The sequence below is a fragment of the Panthera tigris genome, chromosome C1 (genome assembly GCF_018350195.1).
Source record: "Panthera tigris isolate Pti1 chromosome C1, P.tigris_Pti1_mat1.1, whole genome shotgun sequence".
Classification (NCBI taxonomy): domain Eukaryota; kingdom Metazoa; phylum Chordata; class Mammalia; order Carnivora; family Felidae; genus Panthera; species Panthera tigris.
The window spans coordinates 155,150,178-155,156,294 of NC_056667.1; the positions used below are offsets into that span (position 1 = coordinate 155,150,178).

Here is a 6,117-nt window from a genome sequence, read left to right on the forward strand (position 1 = left end):
CACACTTTTTCACTGGCTCAGGTCAGTATTATTATAGACTCGATGGGGTACTTAGGGCTCTGGTAGAGATTTTTAGGTCAGAAAAAAAATTAGGCATAGGAGATTAGGGACCAAAATGTGTTAGTTTATTTCATAGCAGAGCAGAGAAATAAAACAGTCTTAGCAAAGCCACAGACAGGACTGGCTAAGCCTAACAATTTTTAACTTTTCTTGCAGAAGCATTTGCTATTACTAATGAGACCAAAGAATCGAATTGTGATCTAGGGAAAGGAAGTAAATAATCATGAAAAATAGTTAATATGATGTTATAACAGAGAAAGATGCCATTCGAAGATGGATGTGGGGGAGATTATAAATGATTGAAAGCAAGTAAATTCCTTGTCCAAGTTAAATGTTCTGTAAATGCTGATTATTTTGTACAAGATGGTTGGATGCAAGATATGTGGCAATCATGAAATGGCAAAAGAGAATGTGAACTCAGAAAAGAGTGTTAATGTTAGCTGAAGTGCACCAAGGTTATTTATGTATTTCTCTTGCCCCTCAGAGCTGGTAGAGACGCTTCAAGAACTGCTCAGTCCCGGAGTGGAGGGATTATGTGAAGACCCCAGTGCTTTACCCTGAGACCAAGTGCAGAGGTTTTCATTATAGGGTAAGAGCCGATTCCTACATTTGGTTTTGTAGTGCTTGAAAATTAATGAAACTGTGATGTAAAATTGGGCAGTATTATCAGAAGTATGAGGATGCTCTGAATTTGATTTTAGCTTTGTAGTAGCTTAAGCCTTATACCTTTCATGTGAAGTATGTTGAGAAATAATTCCTTGGCAGGTATTATCCTTATGTTTGAAACAGGATGATATGTAGAAACAATGGGAATTGCAAAACACCAATCTGGCCATTTTAGATGAAAACATCTTTAGCAAAGATTCTCTTGTGAGCTGCTTCTCAGCCTTTTTCTTAGCATGCCTATGTAGAAGAGAATAATATTCTTGTGATACACCGCAGAGACTGCTTACTACCAGAGACAACTCGCACCAATAATCAGATCCAGAGCAACTCCACAGCTGAAGAATTTGAATCTTAGGACATCTATAAACCATTATTTGGGGGAGCTCTGCTGGGGAACAATAGAAGTTTTCCTTTTTGAAAGTGCTAAATATCCCCAGCTTTGTAGGCATCCAGGTGCTTGGAGTCTGGATTTAGAGGAGTTTTTCTTAGAGGAAAAAAAAAAAAATAGGATACTTTGGATCCCAAATTTTCACATGAAGGTAATTTGACCTAAAACTTGACCAGTATCCCTGATTTTGTGTCAAAAAAAATGAACCTAAAATATTTTCTCCTTCTTTCTGTTAGTACAATGATAAAGAAGCTCTCTCCTAGAGAATCCACAGGTACATTTCAATTCTGGCAAGGCTCCTTGTTGTCCTAGAGCTCTGGGGAGGTTTACATAAGACAAAATCTGCCCTAAGAGTCACAAGTTTCCCCAAGAGTCTGAGATGTGTACAGCTTATGCCTCATTTCAATATTCAATCTAGTCTGGGTAAGTCCTGTTAGTTGTCTTAGTAGTCATTTAAAAAATGATTATGTGTTCATCAGTTTTGGGGCCTGATTCAAACCCAGACTGAATACTGCAGAATTATAGGTTTCAGGCTAATGGGACCTGGATACTCTCTGGTATTTCTTCTGTGCCTTATTCCAGTATCATCACAGGTATCAACATAATTATTATCTCAAGAATAAATGACAACAGGGTGTCCAGTGGTATCACTGTGAAAGACTGGCATAAAATAGCCTTTGGTCACAATTCTAGAAGTTGTCTTATCTTACCAGGATTTTTGTCTTGTTTTGATTTGGTTTATTTTGGTATTATAACCTTGGTGTATTGGGTCTTGCTTTAAAAAAAAAAATTGGTAAACAACTTTTTTTTAGAGTTTTAGGTTTACAGCCAAATTAATTGAAAGCTATGGAGAGTTCCTATGTATCCTACCCCAAAACACACATAATTCTTAACATCTTGTATAAGCATTGTGCACTTGTTATGATTAATGAACTAGTATTGGTAGGTACATTATTATTAAAATCCATTACGTATGAGTTCACTCTTTGTATTGTACGTTCTTTGGTTTTGAAAAATGTGTAATGACATATTTCCATTGTTACTGTGCCATATAGTATCCCATACAGTACTGGACACTGCATTATACAGAAAATACAGAGTATTTTGACCACCCTAAAAATTTCATGTGCTTTCCCTCCCCTCACACCCTGGCAACCTCTGATCGTTCTCCTACCTCCAGAATTTTTCCTTTTCAGGAATGTCAGAATCATACAGAAGATAGGCTTTCAGACTGGCTTCTTTCACTTAGTAATATCTCACTTAGCTTTTAAGTTTCCTTCATGTCTTTTTGTGGGTGGATAGCTCATTTTTTATTGCTGAATAATATTCCATTGTATGAAATATACCATAGTTTGTCTATCCATTTGCTTCCAGAAGAACCTCTAGGTTTCTTCTAAGTTTGATAGTTATGAAAAAAAACTGCTCTTAACATTTCTCTGCACAGACGTTTGCATGGACATAAGTTTTCAACTCATTTGGGTATATGTCAAGGAGTGTGATTACTGGACCATGTCGTATGAGTAACTTGAGTTCTGTAAGAAATCTCCATACTGTCTGGCTATATCATTGTGCATTCAAAATGATGAGAATGCCTGTTGCTTTACATCCTTACCAGAATTTGGGGTTGTCAATGTTTTGAATTTTAGCTATTCTAATAAGTGAGTAGTGTTTTCTCGTTGTCTTAGATTTTTAACACAATTAGTTACACAAGATCATAACTGCCCAGAATACTCTGAACACTTAGCCACTAGAAATTTCTTCAGTATTTACTTGACAAGGAAAATTATTAAGAATATGGGTTTTCCCCTGGTAACATTGACTGTGACAGTACATTTTTATGAGAGAAGTATGTGTGTACACCTAAGTGTATATTTATGTGTGTCTCTGTATACGTACTATTCTCTGTTATACAAAGAAGGAGTAATAGGCAAAGACTTTTCTAATAATACACCCTTAAAATGAAAATATGAAGAGTAGATCAAAGATAGTTTCTAAAAATGAAATATGAGTATTCTATAGATCCTGATATTAGAACAGACCATGCTCGATGTTATTTAAAGCTAAATCTCTGACAATGGTAAGCTGTTTCTAATTAGGCATTCCTAATTTTTGTATTCAGTTAAATTCAGCCATGTAGATATATCTATAGGAAGGAATTCTTTATTGCCCTTTCAAGTTGTAGTAATTTTTCTGTATGCTTGGTGCATGTTTCTCCTTTAGATTTGATTATATTGCTTTGTAAGTATGCTTGATGTGATAAACTTCCATTCTAGAGGACTACTTTCTCAAGCATAAGGACTACTTCTCTCATAATTCTATCTTTAAAACATTGCACAATGCCTGTGTTAAAGAAAAAATTTTCATGACACTTTATTAAAGATCGTAAGGAAGACTTTATTCAAGAGAGACTATGGCAGTGGAGTTTTTCCAAAGGGGAGAGAGATGGACCTCAATCCCCAATACAACATGGATAAGTAGAAATTTATAGCCAAGGATCAGGGTAGGGATCAGGGGATGGAAAAGTACCAGGCTAGGGGAATTCTCCTTAGACTGACTCAACAGGATTCTTACTGAAGGCAGGCCAGGATGATAAGATATGGAATGTGGAGAATGAGAAATTTGATCTAATATCAAGGATAATCAGATACCAAGGGAAGAGTATTTTCACTGAACTGATAGCAGAATTTTTGCTAAAATTCCACTAAACAGGTCAAAGAGAGAACCCAAGGTCAGAGCTCAGTTGAGAAGAGGATTCAGAGGACCCTGACACAGATTTGGTCCAGGAGAGAGTCTTTGTCACCTGACACATAGTAGAATTTTAGTGAACATGTATGATGTTGTTATATAGATGGCTATCCATCACATACTATAGAAATCAATTAACAAAGTCCTAAAGACACAAGGCAAGCATTATAATTTAAGGGAAAAAAGAGGGAAATCACTTTAAATGATGTAAATAATCCTGTGTAATGTTCAAGACTAAGCTATTAAAGCATGGATTTGGCTAAAAAATAAAACAACTAATATACATGAGCAGTTTCTATGTGTAAAACACAATCTCAATGGTAACAAAAATGCAAAGATAAAGTAGACATGTTCTTTCTAAAAACGATGCACTCTAGTGGAGGAGAGATGGGGGAGAGGGGTAGGGGAATTGTTTTGTATTAGTGATCACAGATTATATATATATAAATTTTATAGAGAAATAGAATAAAATGTATCTTAAATCTAGGATATACTTTAAGTTGGACTGTACTTTAATTCTAGGTTGCCAATTCATTGATATCATATTATATGGAAGCCTGGTTTTCTAAACATCAGTATACATAAAAATTACCTTGAGTTTTTATGTAAATTTCATTCTCTTAAGCCCCTCACCTCAATATCTGAGAAATTTGAAGGATCAGTGATTTTTCACTTTTAATGAGTACCCCAGTTTATTCTATTACAAGGACCTGTAAGCCATGCTTTAAAGAACACTGATCTGTACCATTTACAGTTTTCCTCCCTGTAGTGTGGTTGATGTTAAAAAGTACCCCCTGAGAATAAAGTGATAGGGAGACCAGCCCAAATATAGGAACCAAGAGAATGTGCCAACAAGATTAACTTCATGGCCTCTTACAATGGTGTAGTTGAAGGAAGATTGTGCTAAGTTTGAAAGTGAGAAAACAAACTAATTGGAGACACCAGCACAAAAATTGTGTTTAAGATTAGAAAGTTTAGAAAAGACTGAAATGTGTATTTAGTAAATGGAATGAATATTTTCTAAATAAAATATAGTGTAATCACATCACTAATGAATGAGTTATTTCAAAGGTGTGAGTTACAATATTTATAATTATAAGGGGAATAATAAATACCCAAGAGTCCAAAAGTGGGGGAATGATTGAGTTACTTAGTATCACTGTCCCAATGTAATATTTTCACTGCTTTAAAGAATGATGTTACAGGAAGTATCTAACAATGTTGTATCAAAAGAAAAATGAGAGTTGATATGACTGTTTCCCATAAAATACATATGTATATGTGGTAAAATTACAGGTGTCTTGAATTCTAAATCTTTTCTTAGATATTATATGGTATTCACAAAATCAGATGCTAGAATCTAACACCTAGATGAAATGGATCAATAAAATCTGGACTCAGAAGCCTTTGGTCATGAATTTTTAATAGTTAATAATTTTTTTTTTCCTTTTGGCTGGGCTCACCATCTGCCAGTAATTTGCTGAAATGACTGCTGCAAAGGGGAGAGGAGAGGCACCCTCTGTATGTTCTCTAAGCCCTTTTAGAAAACATGGAGTGATTCCTTTGGCCACATACATGCCAATCTACAAGAAAGATGATACTGTAGACGTCAGGGGAATGGCACTGTTTAAAAAGGAACCCCCCATGGATGTTACCATGCCAAGACTGGGAGAATCTACATTGTCACCCATAGTGCTGTTGTCATTGTTGTAAACAACAAGTTAAGGATAAGACTCTTGCCAAGAGAATTAATGTACATATTGAGAGTATTAAGCACTCTAAGAGTATGGATAGCTTCCTGAAGTGTGTGAAGGAAAATGATTAGAAAAAGAGGAAGCCAAGGAGAAAGGCACTTGGGTTCAATTGAAGTCCTAACCTGCTCCTTCCAGAGAGGCACACTTTGTAAGAACCAATGGAAAGGAAAGGAGTCTGAGCTGCTGGAACCCATTCTCTATGAATTCATGGCTTGATAAATGACAAAAATATAAACAATCCCTGGACTATGAAAATATTTCTCTAGTTGGATAGAAGTGTAGTATCCCCTCCCCCAAATAAATATTTAACCATAAATAAATAAATAATTTTTAAGTAAAAAGGTATTTTGTGATTATGTTACCATTAAGCTCTAGCAGTGATACCCACATCTGGCTGATTAATGGAATCATTTGGGGGACTTTTTGAAAATATCAATTTCTTAGAATCTAGACAAGTGATTCAGTTTCTGCAGATCTGAATTTTTCAAATGCTGTATTGATAGC

The 6,117-nt window shown here is 35.3% G+C and overlaps 1 pseudogene; it reads left to right on the plus strand.

The window, feature by feature from the left end:
- LOC122240804 overlaps nucleotides 1–5,829 on the plus strand; it is a 48,108-nt pseudogene extending 42,279 nt beyond the window's left edge.
- Nucleotides 5,830–6,117: the final 288 nt, after the last annotated feature.